The sequence below is a fragment of the Leopardus geoffroyi genome, chromosome B1 (genome assembly GCF_018350155.1).
Source record: "Leopardus geoffroyi isolate Oge1 chromosome B1, O.geoffroyi_Oge1_pat1.0, whole genome shotgun sequence".
NCBI lineage: Eukaryota > Metazoa > Chordata > Mammalia > Carnivora > Felidae > Leopardus > Leopardus geoffroyi.
Genome location: NC_059327.1, coordinates 48,768,551 through 48,787,096, shown reverse-complemented (window position 1 = coordinate 48,787,096; position 18,546 = coordinate 48,768,551). Strand labels below are relative to the sequence as shown.

General features: G+C 40.5%; 1 non-coding gene across 1 annotated transcript; it reads left to right on the top strand.

Moving 5' to 3' along the window:
* The first annotated feature begins 10,151 nt into the window (after positions 1-10,151).
* On the top strand, positions 10,152-10,258 carry LOC123596560. Its single transcript, XR_006711735.1, has one exon. It is a non-coding gene; the product is annotated as a U6 spliceosomal RNA (small nuclear RNA).
* Positions 10,259-18,546: the final 8,288 nt, after the last annotated feature.

The window sequence follows — 18,546 nt, the reverse complement described above, 5'->3', positions numbered from 1 at the left end:
AAAGGTGGGGAGGAGATCAGAGATTAAAATAATTGAAAACTACAGGAAGGGAATCATAGGACTCACAAAGGAATGAGTCCAAGGTCTAGGAGGAGAAAGGATTGAGGATGAGGTCAGCGGGAAGAATAGAACCTCAGGGGACAAAAGGGCCATTCAGCCCTGAAATTTACAGGAATCCACAGGGGGTAGATTTAATGCAGCAGACAGCCTTCCCAGAAGCCACTCATATGTAGAGTGACAGGAACCAGGTGAGTGTGGCACTGAAACTTACAGGAATCCACAGGGGGGCAGGATTAATGTAGGAGACCGAGAGCCTTCCCAGAAGTCATTCACGTGTGGATTGACAGGAACCAGGTGAGTGCAATCAGGCTCCCCTCCTCTCAGCAAGGGGTGCCAACATCATTTATAATCAGGATGAATGAGTGGTCTGGTTGGAAATATTAGCGTGCCATGAAATATTGAATCATGATGTCATGACAAGTGCAAGAAGAAAGGAAGGGGTTGAGAGTTTGAAAAAGCAAAAAAAAGTAAAGGGAAATAAGAATCTCAGATTCTGCTCCTCTGGCCAAGGGAGAGAAACTGAGCTGGGAGATTCAAATATGTGGTCCTTGGAAGGCTGCACTCTCACAGGCCTACTGATGATTTGCTGAAGTCTCCCCAGTCTGGATTAAATGTAAAAATATTCCTTGCTTTGGAAAGCTTCTTTACTTTTTTATGTTTTAAAATAAAAACAATTGCTTAACACATTCACAAAGTCCAAAAGGTGCAAAAGAATTTACAGGGAAAGGCAGATTTCCCTCCTGCCTCTGTTGCCCCCTTCCTGAGCTCCCCTTTCCAGAGGCTTCTATCATCAGGCTTTTATAGATCCTTCCAAAGACATTCTCAGCATTTAAAAACAGCAATGTACATATTTATATTTTTCACACAAATGATAGCATAATGTATATGTTCTTTTACTTCGCTTTTTATAAATTTTACCTTTTAAAATATATTTTGGAAATTATTCTTAATCAGTTCACAGAGGACTGCCTTATTACTTTTTAACGACCACATAATTTCATGTTATAGATGTCTCACAATTTAGTCTCATAGTAATGGGGATTCAGGTTAATTTCTAGTCTCTTGCTATTCCATACTGGACGGTAAACGTCCTTGGACATACATGGAGTCAAGCTTAGCAAGGTGCTGGCAATTCCAAAGTAACTGAGCAGCTTTTGGTGAGCCTCTCAGGTTCCCTAATACTGGGAAAGGTTGTATCTCTCTGGATAAAGGGGAAGGATGTCTAGAAGTATGGATCCTTCATGATAAATAACCTCAATCAGCTTTCTGGTCCAGTTTGGTCTTAGAGGTTCCTTGGGATCCCTTAGGAGTCCACCCAGAGTCTGTCTGGTTCACCTTGAGCCGAGCTGAGAGAGCACATCTAGGCCTGCCCTTGTCCCAATGCCCTGAGGCCCTGAGGCCCTGAGATGACTGGACAAGTTTACTCCTGAACATAGATTCTAGAGCAATTTAGTGCCTTCTCAGTGCCTGAACACTCACATCCAAACACAATAGGACTTTTGTTTCCAAGGACAGGGCCCTGGGAAGCCTGCCCGACCTACCTGAATCCCTCCTCCGTGATGTAGGACGATGACGAGATATAAATGAGACATGGCTCAGTGCGTTATCAACCTCACATTGGTCAGAACTTCTAGAACCGGTTTAGCAAATTTCTCTCTCGGGATCCTTTCATGCTGCCCAGACACACTCGTTTCAGGCACTGCTTCTGATATTCAGTTCTTTTCTGATTGACTGGTTCGGTCACTGACCGGCAGACTGGCGGCTATGTAATCATGCGGCAGGCTGGCTATTCAGTTCATGGTAGAAGGCCAATGGCAAAATAAAGGATTTTGACTAAATGAACACTTCATTAGACCGTAAAAGACAAAAAATATCTCAGGCACCATATGCACTATATGCCTTGTACCATTTGTTTCTTTTTCTTACTTTAATGAAATGTATAGGACCTCCAGTTCAACGTTGAGGACAAGTGGTGATAGCAGCAGGCACCCTTGTTCTTGATCCCGAACAGAATGTATTGCATTCTCTCTCTTTTGTGCATGTGCACACACACACACACACACACACACACACACACACATGGGCATTTTATTAATGTACTAGAAGATGGAGGGGAGGAGGTGTGGCTATATATAGGGATTATAATTGTCACCAGGCTCTGAGTCTCTGAGTCTCTGCTTTCTTATAGTGGCTTCTTAGGTAAGATCCCCTCCCGTTTTTAGGGACATGGCCGCAGCCCCTCCAAGCTTTCAGTCTGCTAACCTAGCTACCCCATAAAAAGAGAAAGCACCTCTTTTCTAACATTTTCAGCAAAAACGTGGAGGCTGACATTCTTTGGCTAATTGGCCCTGCCTGGGTAACATGTCCATTCCTGCAATGAGTGTGGACAGAGCAGTGGTATTCCCACTGGTCAGACCTGAGTCATTGGTCTGTCGCTGGGGGGTTGTGGGGGGGTGGGGTCAACTTTGAACCACATGAAGTGTTTATCCCAAGGAAAAGACGGATGGGTGTTGTTACTTGAAGAAGAGTGGGTGGGGATTCAGTAACTACAGCAGATATCTGCCATAGGTACATTGGGAGCTGGGCTTGCGGGAAGTCAGGGCTTAGGTCTGCAAAGACAAGTGGAAAGGGAACTCTGGGAGGAAGAAATGGTGTAAGCAAAAGCCATGGAGATGGGCTGGAGACAGTTTAACTAGCAGCCTGGTCTTCCTGGGAGGCCCCACGATGGTGAAGGAGGAGGAGGGCCTATTGCCTTCTTTGTTTTGTTTTCAAAATAATATTTGTTGTTGTGGCCACCACCACCATCATCGCTATTTGTCTTTTATGTTGTTATTACAGAGGGTTTCCATCAAAGGCCAAGAGACTAGATGATGTACCCCCATGTACCCATGTCTCACTCATCACCCAATTTTATAATTGTTAATGTTTTGCCAATTGTTTTTTTTTATCTTATCTCATAGCATACTTTAAAGCAAATCCCAGACATCGAATCATTTCAGCTTTAAATATTTCAAGGCATGTATTTTTTTTTTAACGTTTTATTTATTTTTGAGACAGGGAGAGACAGAGCATGAACGGGGGAGGGTCAGAGAGAGAGGGAGACACAGAATCTGAAACAGGCTCCAGATTCTGAGCAGTCAGCACAGAGCCCGACGCGGGGCTCGAACTCACGGACAGTGAGATCGTGACCTGAGCGGAAGTCGGACGCTTAACCTACTGAGCCACCCAGGGGCCCCATCAAGGCATGTATCTTTAACATAGAGTTTTTTTTTTTTTAAGCAATCACAATACATTATTTTCTTAATGTTCATTTATTTTAGAGAGTGAGCAAGCTCGGGAGGGGCAGAGAGAGAGGGGGGGACAGAGGATGCTAAGTGGGCTCCTTGCCGACAGCACTGAACCCGGTGCAGGACTCAAACTCACCAACTGTGAGATCGTGACCTGAGCCAAAGGCAGACGCTTAACCAACTGAGCCACCCAGGTGCCCCAGTAATCACAATACATTATTACACTTAATAATTTCTTAATATATTATAATAACAAATCTGTGTTCAAATTTCTGTGATTTTCTCAAAAATTCTTTATAAACTGATTTGTTTGAATTAAAATCCCAAGCCCAAACATTGCATTTGATTGATATATTTAAGCCTCTCTCTTGAATAAACTTTTACGTTATTTTTTGTTAACGTCTCTTTTGATCTATAACATCTCCTCCACGCTACTTTTCCCATGCCATTTATTTGCTGAAAAAATGAGTCATTCTAGGTTGACGGTTCAAGATCATGAAGATGGTGTTAACATGTTTCTCTCTTTGGAGATGCTGTGGGCAAACTGGAAGATAGATCTAGAGGCTTGATTACAACTAGGGGCAATTTTCTTTTCTTTATTTTGGCAAATCTACTTAATAGGTGGTGCTGTGTACTTTCTATTACATCATGTCAGGAGGCATGTGATGTCTGGTTTTCTTAAAGGGAAGAGTTTCCATTTTTCACCTTTAGGAAGGATGTTTGCTGTGAACTTTTTTGGTAGATACTACATTTTAGATTTAAAAGTTCCCTAGTTTGATAAGATTTCTTCTCTTATCACATAGGATGAGATAAATAAGGCATCTTATTGATGCCTTATTTACTAAATGATTTTTCTGCATCTATTCATCTATTTCCTTTTCTGATTTTTGTAACAAACTTTTCTATCCTCATGGAATAAATTTGGGGAAGTCTCCCTATTTCATCTGTTCTCTGGAGGAATTTGTGTTGGATTAGAGTTGTCTTTGAATGTTTTGGTAGAATTTGCCTCTAAGTCTTTCTGCATGAGCCTGGTGTTTTCTTTGGGGGAATATTTTAAACCACTGATCCAACATCTCTAATGGTCTCAGAATATTCAGGTTTTCTACTTCTTGAGTCAGTTTTGATGACTTACATTTTCCGATGAATTTGTTCGGTCCATCAAAGCTTTCAAATGTATCGCGACTAAATGTTCATGGCAATTCCATTTAATGTTGTCTTATTTATTCTCAATGTCTGTTATTGATGCTTTCATTTTTCTTGATCAATACTGCATATAGCTTATCAATTGTATTAGTCTTTTAAAAGAACTAACTTGGGACGCCTGGGTGGCTCAGTCGGTTAAGCGGCCGACTTCGGCTCAGGTCATGATCTCGTGGTCCGTGAGTTCGAGCCCCGCGTCGGGCTCTGTGCTGACCGCTCAGAGCCCGGAGCCTGTTTCAGATTCTGTGGCTCCCTCTCTCTCTGACCCTCCCCGGTTCATGCTCTGTCTCTCTCTATCTCAAAAATAAATAAACGTTAAAAAAAAAAAAAAAGAACTAACTTTTGGCTTTGTCCTCCCCATTCAAAACTTTCTTTTTCTCATGTCATTAATTTTAGGCCTTTATTATTTCCTTCCTTTGACTTTATGTGTGTTCTGGTGGACTTCAGACTTTTCAAGTTGGACACATAGCTCATTAACTTTAGCCTTTCTTCTTCTAATGTAAGTATTTAAGACCATTAATTTTCTCTTCAAGTACTGCCCAACTACACTCCTCAGCTTCTGAGATTTTATTATGAGACATTTCATAATAAAGCAGCTTAAAAATACTTGCTATGTCTATTTCAATGTAAGTTTTACTTTTTCTTTTTTGACTCATGAGCTTTTGGAAGTAAATTTCTATTTCTTAAAATAATTTTTAAAAATTGAGTGCTACTTCACATGCCTTCAGTGAAACGCATAGATTATGTGCCTAGTTCAATGCATTTCCCTAAATGCATACATCTGGAGAAGTCACACAGCTGTCAGGACACAGACCATTTCCATGAGAGCAGAAACTTGTCTTATGGTCTCTCCATCGATTCCTGCTTTTCCCCTGCACACCTTGAGGCAGCAACCACTCTGTTCTCTAGCGTCATAGGATGGCTTTGCCTCCCCCTAATTTAACAGAAATGGAATCATACTGTATATGCTCTTTTGTGTGTTACTTTTCTTCAGTATAGTATTTTTGACTGTTTTTTTTTAATGTATTGCTTATACACTTTGGTTGTTGCTTTTTTTCTTCCTCTTCAACCTCTCCCCCCTCCCCTTCTTCCCCATCTTCTTTGGAGTAGTTCATATTCCATTGCACAAAAATGTAACAATTTATCCATTGGTGGATATTTGGCCTATTTCCAGTTTGGGGAAATTATGATGAAAGCTGCTGTGAATGTTTTTGTACAAGTCTTTTTGTGGAATATGTTTTTGTTTCTCTTGGGTAAATACCTAGGAATGGAAGTGAAGTGTTGAGTCATAGGGTGAGTGCATATTTACCTTTATAAGAAATTGCCAAACTGGTTTTCCAAAGAGGTTCTACCATACAGTCCCAACAGGAACATTCTCACTATAGCTGGATATTTGTCTTTTCCATTTTAATTCTTCTAGTGTGTAAAATATGGTATCCTAGTTGTTTTTTAAAATCAATTTTGGGGCTGGGTGGCTCAGTCGGTTAAGCGGCTGACTCTTGATTTCAGCTCAGGTCATGATCTCATGGTTGTGGGTTCCAGCCCCACACAGCACAGACCTTGCTTTGGATCCTCTGTCTCCCTCTTTTCTGCCCCTCTTTCCCTCCCCCCACTCTTTCAAAAATAAATAAATGTTTTAAAAAATTAAAATCAATTTTATTGATGTATACTTTACATGCACACATTTTAAGTGTATAATTTTAAAATGCACACATTTTAAGTGTATAGTTTCTTGAGTTTTAACAAATGTACACACCTGTGTAATCACCATCCCTAATCAAGATAGGGACAATTCTGTCACCTCAGAAAACTCTCATGCCCCTTCTGGTTGATTACTCTCCACTTCTGCCCCAGTAACCACTAATCTTCCTTCTATCATTTTTTTATTTGTTTCGCCTGTTCTAGAATTTCATATAAATAGAATCATCACTATGTACTCTTTTTTATGGGTGGCTTCTTTCACTCAGCATAATTTTTTTTATTAAAAAATTTTTTTTACACTTTTTTCATTTTTCAGAGACAGAGACAAAGCATGAGAAGGGGAGAGGCAGAGAGAGAGGGAGACGCAGAATCTGAAGCAGGCTCCGGGCTCTGAGCTGTCAGCACAGAACCCGACGCGGGGCTTGAACTCACCAACCATGAGATCAGGACCTGAGCCGAAGTCAGATGCTTAACCAACTGAACCACCCAGGTGCCTCTCAGCATAATTATTTTAAGATTCACTCATATTTTTGTGTCCAATATAACATTTCCCTTTTCATTGCTGAGGGGGCATTCCATTGTATGGGTTTTATACATTCTCCTGATGGTGGACATCGGGTTGTTTTTACTTTTTGGCTATTATGAATAAATGTATTTTTTGATATGTTTTTATTTCTTTGGGATAAATTCCTAGGAGTGGAATGACTGAACCATATGATAAATGTATGTCTAACTTTTTAAAAAAAAATTTTTTAACGTTTATTTATTTTTGAGACAGAGAGAGACAGAGCATGAACGGGGGAGGGTCAGAGAGAGGGAGACACAGAATCTGAAACAGGCTCCAGGCTCTGAGCTGTCAGCACAGAGCCCGACGAGGGGCTCGAACTCACAGACCGTGAAATCATGACCTGAGCCGAAGTTGGTCGCTTAACCGACTGAGCACCCAGGCGCCCCTATGTCTAACTTTTTAAGAAACTACCAAACTGTTTTCCAAAGTGGTTGTATTATTTTACATTCCTGCCAGTGGTATATGAGCGTTTCATCCTCACCGCATCCTCACCAGCACTTGGTCAGTCTTTTTAATTTTAGCTATTCTAATAGGTTTGTGGTGGTATCTCATTGTGGTTTTGACTTATATTTCCCTGATCACTAATGATGTTGACCATCTTCTTGTGCACTAATAAATGTCTCTTGTGAAGTCCGTTCAAACATTTCACCCATTTATATGGGTTATTTGTCTTATTACTGAGTTGCAAGAGATATTTATATATTCTATTTATAAATTATTTGTCAAATGTTTTCTCCCAGTGTGTAACATATCTGATCATATACTTAACTGGATCTCTTGGTGTGCAGATTTTAATTTTTATGAAATTTATCACATTTTTCTCTTATGGTTAATGCTTTTCTTGTTTTAGCTGAGAAATCTTTGCCACCCAAAGATCATGAAGGTATTTTTCTGCGTTTATTCTAGAAGCGCTATAATTTTTTTTTTTTTAAGTAAGTCTTTATGTCCAGTGCAGAGCCCAACACAGAGCTTGAACTCATGACCCTGAGATGAAGACCTGAGCTGAGATTGAGTCAGACACCAAAGTGACTGAGCCTTCCAGGCGCTCTTAGAAGTGCTATAATTTTAACATTTGTATTTAGGCCTTCATCTATCTTGAATTAATTTTTATGAGTAATATGAGCTAGGGGTCAAGATACACTTTTTTCCTTATGATTCCAATTGTCCTAGCACCAGTTTTGAAGAATCTTTCTTTTTCTCGTTGACTTCTTTTGGTTCCTTTGTAAAACAAAACCAAACCAAAACAAAACAAAACAAAAACATCAATGGGCTAATTAATGTTGAGCTAATTTCTGACTCTGTTTCTGTTACATTTGTCTGTTCATCTTTGTGACAGTACCATACTATCTTGAATACTAAATCTTCATAGTCATTACTGAAATCAGGCTATGTAAGTCCTCCAAATTGGTTCTTTTTTTTTTCAAGACTTTTTTTCTTTTTTGCTATTCTATGTCATTTATATTGCCATATACATTTTAGTATCCGCCTTTCAATTTCTATAACAAAGACGTGCAGGAACTTTGAGATTGCATTAACTATAGATCAGTTGGGGTGAATGTCCACTATTGTCTTTCAATCTGTGAACGTGTATATCTCTCCATTTATTCTGGTCTTTTAAAATGTCAGCAACGTTTTGTCATTTTATACATACAGATTTCATACAAATTTTGTTAAAGTTATTCCCAATTATCTTATGTTCTTTCATGCTATTGTGATATTTTTTTAATTTCCTTTTTCATTTTTTTTTTTTTTGTAGCTAGTATATAGACAAATGATTGATTTTTATGTATTGCTCTTGTATCCTTTGACTTTGATAAGTTGTTTTTTGGTAAAAGTAAGGTTTGCTTTTGAATAGATTCCTTAGGAATTTCTACATGTACCATTATTTTGTTTATAGATAGAAACAATTTTCCTTCTTTCCCTGTCTTTATATTTTCTTTTTTTGCCTTATTTCACTGGCTAAGATCTCCAGTACAATGTTGAATGCAAGTGGTATGTCCATACCTTTGCCTTGTTCTTGATTTTAGAGAGAAAGCGTTTGGTATTTAACATTTAAATATGATGTTAATTGAAAGATTTTCATAAGACAACTTTATCGAAGTTTGAAGTTTCCTTTGATTCCTAAGTCTACTGAGACTTTTAATTAGAAAACATTGAATTGTTACAATTTTTTTGCATTTGTTGAGATGACCAAATGATTTTTCTCCTTTATTCTTCTGTATAAATGATGAACCATATTAATTGATTTTCAAAGTGTTAAACTACCTAGCATTACTGTGACAAAACCTGCTTAGTCATGATGTATTATCTTTTTTATATATGACTAGATTTGATTTGCTAGTACCCTCATTCAATTTGTTAAGAATTTTTGCATTTATATTCATGAAGATCATTAGTCTATGGTTTCATCTTCTTGCACTTTACTCATTCCCTCCTTACCTTTTGAAAGAGTTTGTGTAAGATTGCTATTTATTTTGTAAATGTTTAAAATACATTTTCTTAGGAAAAGGGTTTTAATTCTGAATTCAGTTTTTAAAATGCACTTAAGACTATGGAGACTTTTCTATTATTTTTGTATTAGCTTCTTTAATTTTTGTCTTTCAAGAAATTTTTTCATTTCACCTGGATTGTTGAATTTGGTGGTATAACTTGGTTCATAATATTATTTTATTATCCTTCACTCTGCAGGATCCATAGTGATGTCCCCTCTTTCATTCCTGATATTGTTAATTTATTTGTTCTTCCTTTGTTTTTCTTGAAAATTTAGTTAAGAGTATATCAGTTTTATTCATATTTTCAAAGAACTAACTTTTGGCTGTGTTAATTTCCTTATTGTTTGTCTTTTTTAAATTGATTTTGGCTTTTTTAGTTGTCTCTCTTTATCTTATTCTGTGTTAACATTTATTTCTTTTTCTAGTTTCTCAAAGCAGAAACATAAATCAATGATTTAAAAATTGCTTTTCTTTTTTTATATAGTCATTTAAATGTTTATTTTTGAGAGAGAGAGAGCATGAGAGCACAAGGGAGGAGCAGAGAGAGGGAAACAGAGGATCTGAAGCAGGCAGATAGTACAGAGCCCAATGTAGGGCTCAAACTCATGAACCTGTAAGATGATGGTCTCGGCCAAAGTCAGACGCTCAACTAAATGAGCCACCCAGGTGCCCCACTTATATAGTCACTTAAGCTCTATTTTATTTTATTTTTCCTAAGAACTACTTTATCTGCATCTGACAAATTTTGGTATGTTATATTTTCAATACCAGTTAAAAAATTTTTTCTGATTTTATTTGCGATGTTTTTTCTCTGACCTATATAATTAGAAGTGTGGCATTAGAGTGTTCACTTCAGCAGCACATATACTAAAATTGGAACGACACAGAGAAGATTAGCATGGGCCCTGTGCAAGGATGGCATGCAAATTCGTGAAGCTTCCAGAAAAAGAAAAGAAAAAAGAAAAGAAAAGAAGAAAAGAAAAGAAAAGAAAAAGAAAAGAAAGAAAAGAAAAAGTGTGGCATTAGAAGCATCTCTTTCACACAGCGTATCATTAGGTCTTACATTTTTTTTTTAAGTCTAGTTTGACATTCTCTGCCTTTTAATTTGAATATTTAGTTCACTTATATATAATGTAATTATTACATAATTTTTTTAAGCCCATATCTTCCTTTTTGGGTTTTTATTTGTCTTGTTTTTTATGTTCATTTACTCCTCTTTTCCATCTATTTTTTGCTCAATTAAGTATTTTTAGTATTTCATTTTACCTCTTCTATTTGCTTTTCTGTTCTACCTCTTGGCTTTATTTTTTAGTGGTTACTGTAAGAGTTACAATATACTTCCTTCCTATCCTACCTTGAATTAATGTTATTTTTGTTCACAGATGATGTAAGAACTTTCCACTTATCTATCTCCCTTTCATTGTGCCACTGTTATCATTCATTTTCCTTTTTTGTATGTAATAACTTCACAATGCATTGTGGTGATTATCCCTTTAACAATAAATTTTCTTTTAAGGAAATCAAGAAATAAAAAGAAAAAGTATTTTATATCCATAAACTTAACACTTATTGTTTCTTTCAATGGGTAAAAGAGTGTTGTGTGTGAAACTTAAGTTTGTAACTGGTATAATCTCCTTTCAGCCTAAAGATATTCCCTTAATATTTCTTTTTTGTGCAAGTGTACTGGTTAAAAACTGCTCAGCTTTGTTTATATGAAAATCTCTTTTACAGTCCGTGTTTGTATGCTTTTACGTGTTGACACACTTTTAATATCATATTTAAGAAACTGTTGCTTAACGCACTATTCTAAAATTTTTATATGTTGTTTTTTGATGTTTTATACTTTAGCTTTTACAATTAGGTCTATAATCCATTTTGAGTTAATTTTTGTGTATGTTAAGAGGTAAGGGCCAAGATTCCTATTTTGTATATCATTATACTATTGTTCCAGTACTGCTTTTTATAAAGATTATTCTTTCTTCATTGAATTGCTTTGGCAATCTTGTTTAAAATCAACAGACAATATATAAGTGGATCTATTTCTGAACTCTCTATTCTGTCCCATTGATCTATGAGTCTATCTCTATACAAATACCACACTATCTTGATTACTATAGCTTTGTACATCTTGAAATCAGGTAGTATGTCTTTCTACTTTCTTCTATTTTTCTAATTAAAAAAAAATAATTTTTTAATGTTTATTCAATTTTTGAGAGAGAGCAAGTGAGCAGGGGAGGGACAGAGAGAGAAGACACAGAATCTGAAGCAGGCTCCAAGCTCCAGTCAGCACAGAGCCTCTTGGGGGATTTGAACCCATGAACTGTGAAATCATGACCTGAGCCAAAGCCAAAGCTGGATGCTCAACTGACTGAGCCACTCAGGTGCCCCTACTTTCTTCTTTTTTAAAAAACATACTTTTGGCTCTGGGGTACCTGGGTGGCTCAGTTGGGTGAGCATCTGACTCTTGGTTTCAGCTCCGGTCGTGATCCCATGGTTTGTAGGTTTCAGCCCTGCATCCGGCTGTGTGCTGACAGTGCAGAGCCTGCTTGGGCTTCTCTCTCTCCCTCTCTGTCTGCCCCTCCCCTGCTCATGCTCTGTCTCTCGCTCTCAAAATAAATAAACATTAAAAAAATAGTTTTAAAAAAGTTTGGGCTCTTCTAGGTCCTTTGCATTTCCAAACAAATTTTAGAGTAAGTTTATCTATTTCTTTAAAAATTCCTGATGGGATTTTTTTATTAGGATTACATTCAATCTATATATCAATATGGAGTAAACTCATATTGTAACAATATTGAGTCTTCTGATCCATGAACATTGTATTTATCTACAGTTATTTAGGTCTTCCTTAAGTTCTCACAGCAATGTGATTTTCCGTTTTCTAAATCTCAGGTCTTACATGTATTTGCCAAATTTTTTACTATTTCACATTTTTTATATCATTGTATTACAGTTTTTCATTCCAACTTCTAGCTGTGCCTTGCTAGTGTATAGAAATACAATTGATATTTGTTTATTGACTTTGTGTTCTCAATTTTGTTTACTCATTGCTGAGTCATCTTTTTTTTTTTTTTTTTTTTTTTTTTTTTGGCAAATCCTTAGTATTCTTTACCTAGTCAATCACTGTCCTCAAATAAAGACAGTTTTACTTCTTCCTTTGCAATCTGGGCATCTTCTTTTATCTTTTACTTCCGTTATTGCATTGGATAGGATTGTCAATACATGGTTAACTCAAAGTGGTAAAAGCATACATACATCCTTGACTCTTTTCTGGTCTTAGGGGAAAGCATTAAGCCTTGTATCATTAAGAATGATGTTAACTCTAGGTTGTTTGTTTGTTTTAGGATGTTTTATAACAGACTGAGAAAGGCTCAATTTATTCCTAGTGTGTGGTGAGGTTTTTCTAATATATAAATTTTGGATTTTTTCAAATGCTTTTTCTGCATCTATAGAGAGAATCATATTATCTTATTTTCTATTAATGTGGCAAATTGTCTTGATTTTGAGTGTTAAAACAACTTTGTATTTCTGAGATAAAACTCATTTTTGATATATTACCTTCATATATATTGTTGGATTCAGTTTGCTAAAATTTTGTTAAGAAATTTCACTTCTAGGGGTGCCTAGGTGGCTCAGTCAGTTGAGCCTCTGACTCTTGATTTCGGCTGAGATCATGATCTCAGGGTCATGGGATTGAGCCGCCCGTTGGGCTTTGTGCTAAGCATGGGAGCCGCCTTAAGATTCTTTCTCTCAAAAAAAAAAAAAAAAAAAAAAAAAGATTCTCTCTCTCTCTCTTCCTCTGCCCTTCTCCCCTGCTTGTGCTCTCTCTCTCTCTAAAATTAAAAAAAATTTCTTTAAAGAAATTTTGCTGCTATATTCTAAGGATATTGATCTGTAGTTTTCTTTTCTTATGATTTTCTTTTCCTGTAATATGTATTGGGTTTTGTTATCAAGATAATGCTGGATTCATAGAATGAGTTAGCAAGCGTTCCCTCCTCTTCTATTTTCTGAAAGAGTTTGTATAGAATTTTTCATGTTTCTATTGTTGCCTAATGTCTCCAGGTATAATTGCATGTAGGGCGCTGTTTAGCATTAAAGATAATGAACATAAATTTATTTTCAAATCATATTCGAGGTCATTCCAAACTTTCTGGCTGACTTCATGTCAGATCTGATTGTGTGGAAAGGAAGCATGACTTAGAATAGATGAAACACAGGTAGTAGACATTTTAATACTTAATAGTTTGTGCCTCACCCCAGAGGATTTAGTTGGGTGCCCATTTTGGACTTAGGGAAAAGACCATTGGGAGTTTGGTGGCCACCTGGCTTCCTTTGTAAAGCCCCCAGCTTTCACAGCAGAGATTATGCTCCTGTCTCTAACCCCTGTATTGCTCTTCCTAATCCCTAATCCTAAATATGTGCCTTGTCACATGTTTAGTGACAAGGCAGCTGGGCCAGAGAAGCCCGGCGGGCCCTGAGATTGGCGCCTTGTTATAGCTGTGTCAATAGCTTGCTCTGAGTCCTTGAACAAATCTGTTTCTGAGGACCTCAGCTTTCTCAGGTGCAAAGCACAGGCCCAACTGAACCCCCAATCCTATCCTTCTGTAAGAAGCACCTCACCATAGCTGGCTTCCACACATTCTGGGTTCAAATCCGCATAACTTCTACATGGCCTTGAGTGAATTACTTTACTTTTCTCAGCCTTGTTTTCTGACCTATAAAATGAAAATACTTTCAGTTTGTGAGAATTGGATGAGATACTATACACAGATTTTATTTTATTTTATTAGTTTTTAAATGTTTTATTTATTTTTGGCGAGACAGGGCACAAGCAGAGAAGGGGCAGAGAGCCAGTGGAAGAGAGGGTCTGAAGCGGGTTCTGTGCTGACCGCAGCGGGCCTGATACAGGGCTCGAACTCACAAGCCGTGAGATTATGACCTGAGTGAAAGTTCGACGCTCAGTGGACTGAGCCACCCAGGCGCCCCGAGATACTGCACACAAATTTTAAAGAACATAGTTTGCTTTCTCTCTTACACCTGTGGTTCTCAAATTTTCTTTGGAGCACCAGAATTCCCTGGGGATTTCTCCCCCTCACTGCTCCCTGTGCTGCCCCCTCTGTGATTCTGAAGCGGGCAGTGGAAGCCTGCAGCCTGCATTTCTAGGGCCTCCTGGGTGGTTGTCCCTGCTAAAAGCACTGCCCTAACCTCTGTAACATCTCCCACCACATCAAACACAGAGCCTTGCACTTTGAAGTGTGCACAAGAAAATAAAAGGACCGGGTAGGTGATGGCAAGGAAAACAAATAACCTGTGCTTCTGCAGGTCAAGCAATCCCCTGGGAGGCTGCTCAGCGTCCCTCCAGGCCCTCCCCAGCCCCGCCCCAGCGCTGCTGGAAAGCGCAGCGTGATCCCACCGTGTTTGTCAGCTCCCTGCTCGCGTCTCCTCTGGCTCTGTTTTGACAGGTGTGTCCAAGGCTGGCGCAGCACATGTTGCCAGCGCAGCCCGGGCCAGGGAGGAGGAGCCGGAGGAAGGCCCAGAGTCTCAGCCCAGGCTGGAGGGGCGGTGAAGTGGCCTGGGGAGGAATGGTGGGCAGGCCCAGGGTTTTTAGACATAACCCAGTCCTGTGGCCCCCAGGAAGCCCCCTTGCTGTCTCCTTAGAAGGAAGCCCGGGAGCTCCTTCAAGGCTTTGCAAACCTGGCGGGGAGTAAAACACCTGACGGCAAAGGCCATGATTCTGATCCAGTGATGAGAAATCTCGCAGGCCATCACCTCTTAGTCCGGGTTCAGACTTTAACGCCTCGGCCCTGGCAAGTTCCAGGGGAGCAACCAAGCAGGGCGGGAGGAAGAGCACTTGGGCAGAATTGCAGGATAGAGAAATCCAGCGCATTCCAGGTGACTTCCTGATGGCGTCAAGACCCGGCCACTCTGTTCCCTGGTAGAGGAACCAACGGTCAGAGATGCATGGTGTCAGCCTGCAATCCCACTGCAAATGGAGGGCCCAGCGGGGTAGAAGCCTGCCCCGTTGCAGTTCCATGTCCGCGAAGGAATTCTATCATGGAGCCCACCCAGTCATCCCACGTGATGCGGGTGGATCACAGAGTTTTTGGACAGAACAGTGTACCGATTCATGGTGTTTGCTGGAGGCTTTATGGTTCCACCTGCCCTCCCCACCAACACCTGTGGTCGGCTCTCGGGCTTTCCAGAACCTTAAAATGGTCTGGACATTCTGAAGGGTCACGTTAGTAGCGAGGGCTATTTGATGAGGTGAGATAGAGAGACCCGTGGATACTTTCTGGGGAATGTGCATCAGGAGCCCAATGGTCGTGACCAACGGCAAAATGGCCTGAGAAGTGGAGTTTACAGCACAACCAGAGATGTGAGAAGCTGAGGGGACCAGGACCTGAGCTCTAGTCCCAGGTGGGTGACAAACTCCTCACCCCTCTCAGCCTTTGCTGTCTCTCTTGGAAAGTAGGCTGAGCCTGGTGATTCACCAGCTCTCTCTTGGCTCTAACGATATAGCTGCAAGGGCTCCCGTTCCGACCACTCATCTGCAGTGGGCAGTGGTGACCGCCACTCAAGAAGGTCTGCATCTGTATAATGCACATGATAACGGCTGCTAATCGCCTGACCACCACTGCCAGGTACTGGGGACTGAGCTGTGTCTCCATGAAATCCATGTGCGGAAGCCCTAACCTTCAGCGCAATTGTATCTGGAGAAAAGGTACTAGGAGGTAGCTGAGGTTAAATGAGGTCTCTTAAGGGTGGGGCCCTAATCTGTTAAGACTGTGGCCTTATGAAAAAAGGAAGAGAGTGCTCTCTCTCACTCCCTCTCTCCCCTCCCCTTCTTTCCCTACCCCACACCCTGGACCAGGTGAGGACACAGCCATCTGCAAGCCAGCAAGAGCTGGCATCTTGCTCTGGGACTTCCTAGCCTCTGGAACCCTGAGAGAATTAATTCCTATTGGTTGAGCCACCCAGCCTCTGTTATGGCGGCTTGAGCTGACCAGTGCACCAAGCAATTGGCCAAGTGCACTGTTGAAAAGAAAACCCCAGGGGCGCCTGGGTGGCGCAGTCGGTTAAGCGTCCGACTTCAGCCAGGTCATGATCTCGCGGTCCGTGAGTTCGAGCCCCGCGTCAGGCTCTGGGCTGATGGCTCAGAGCCTGGAGCCTGTTTCCGATTCTGTGTCTCCCTCTATCTCTGCCCCTCCCCCGTTCATGCTCTGTCTCTCTCTGTCCCAAAAATAAATAAACGTTGAAAAACAAAATTAAAAAAAAAAAAAAAAAAAAAAAAAGAAAAGAAAACCCCAGGCCCAAAATGGTGGTACCTGGGCCAGGCCAGATATCAGACCTGGGCTTAGTACCTAACCTAATTGCAATTTCAGTCTCCCCCAGAAATGTAAATCTTAACCTGTCAGTCGGGAATTTTCTGATAACAGCGATGAGGTAATCTGTGGACCTGGACCCTCTCCATCCCCCAAAGGAAGATGAGGTCATCTGTGTAATAAAACCCTTTGCCCTTCCCACTAGGGGAAGGTGATTTTGCCTGAAATAATCCTTTCTTTTCTTTTGCTTATAATTTTTCTGCCCTACCCTCCTTCCTCCAAAAACTTTCCATTTTGGGGTGCTTGGGTGGCTCAGTCGGTTAAGCATCTGACTCTTGATTTTGGCTCAGGTCACGATCTCACAGTTCATGAGACAGAGCCCCCCTCGGGCTCTGTGCTGACAGTGCGGAGCCTGCTTGGGATTCTCTCTCTCTCGTTCTCCCCTACTCACGCTCTGGGTCTCAAAATAAATAAATAAACATTTAAAAAAATGAAAACAAAACAAAACTTTCCATGTTGTACAACTCCTTACAGTGTCCCTCTCTTCACTAGATGGGGTACTGCCCGATTCAGTGAATCACTTGATAAAGCCAACTAGATCTTCAAATTTCATCAGCTGAATTTTTTTTTTTTTTTTATATAGTATCCTCTTAATCCCCTCAACGACCTCAGGAGGTAGGTGCAATTGTAATCCCCATTTTACAGGGACGGAAACAGAAGCATAGAGAAGGTAATTGCCCAAGGCTGTTTTAATAGAGGTACATCTAAAAACTCATTACCTATGTGACTTTGGGAAGCTAATCTCTCCAAACCTCCGCTTCCCCATCCGTAAAGGGGGAATAATAATAGTATATATGGATACAATAGATGCATTACAAGTTGTAGTGAGGATTAGATGTGTGAATATATGTAAAGTGCTGGGTCACCTGGTTGGCTCAGTCGGAGGAGCGGGTAACTCTTGATCTCAGGGTTGTGAGTTCAAGCCCCACGTTGGGTGCAGAGATTATTAATAAATAAGCAAATAAATGAACTTAAATTTTTTAAAATATATGTAGAATGCTTAGAATGGTGTTCTGTTGCATAAGTCCCCCACTGGTGTCTGCTATTATTGTTGCTATGATTCTCCTTATTCCTTTATTGCCAACCACAGATTTATGGCCAGCTTCGCTCAGAGCCAGTCTGGCTCCTCTGCCTCTAATTTGACCACAAGACTCTCTCCCTGTGTGGTCCCAGCCCACTGGATCAAGGTGGATCCTGGACGGACCCCCAGGGTTGGCAGTTCAATTGCTATCCTAGGGTTGGTAATGAGCAAAGGACAGGGTCCTTGCAGGGGAGAGCAGTAACCCAGTTAAGCTGAGCCTTATGCACACAAGATGATGGTCAGGAGAAAGGGGACAGAGGGGAGCAGAGAGGAGAGATCAGTGGCCACCGAGAGAAGGTAAGAGATCAGTCACCCTCGGCAGTGAAGACAGAAGCCTGAGAGGCTGGCAGCCTCCCACGGGTAGCAAGCCCAAGACCCGGCTGTTCTTCAGCATCTGATTTTGCCTGCTGTGCCTATTTCATAAATACTCTCTCTCTTCCTTCCTCGGTAGGGCTTGAGAGGACTTCCCTGACCAGGGAAGGTGGAGGTATGCAGCTGTGGGGGGCGGTGACAGCACAGGTGGGCTCAGATGCGTGCCTCACCCTCGCCTGCGAATCAAGCTGAACTTCACCCTCCAAATCACACAGCCGGGGATGCTGGTGGCCAACAGTCTAGGACACATGAGTTTTCTTACGTCTTTATTCTTACGTTATTGAGTCACTAGGTTTTTGTTGTTGTTGATTTATTTTGAGAGAGAGAGTATGTGCACGCATGAGTGGGGGAGGGGCAGAGAGAGGGGGAGAGAGAGAATCCCAAGCAGGCTCTGCACGGCCAGTGC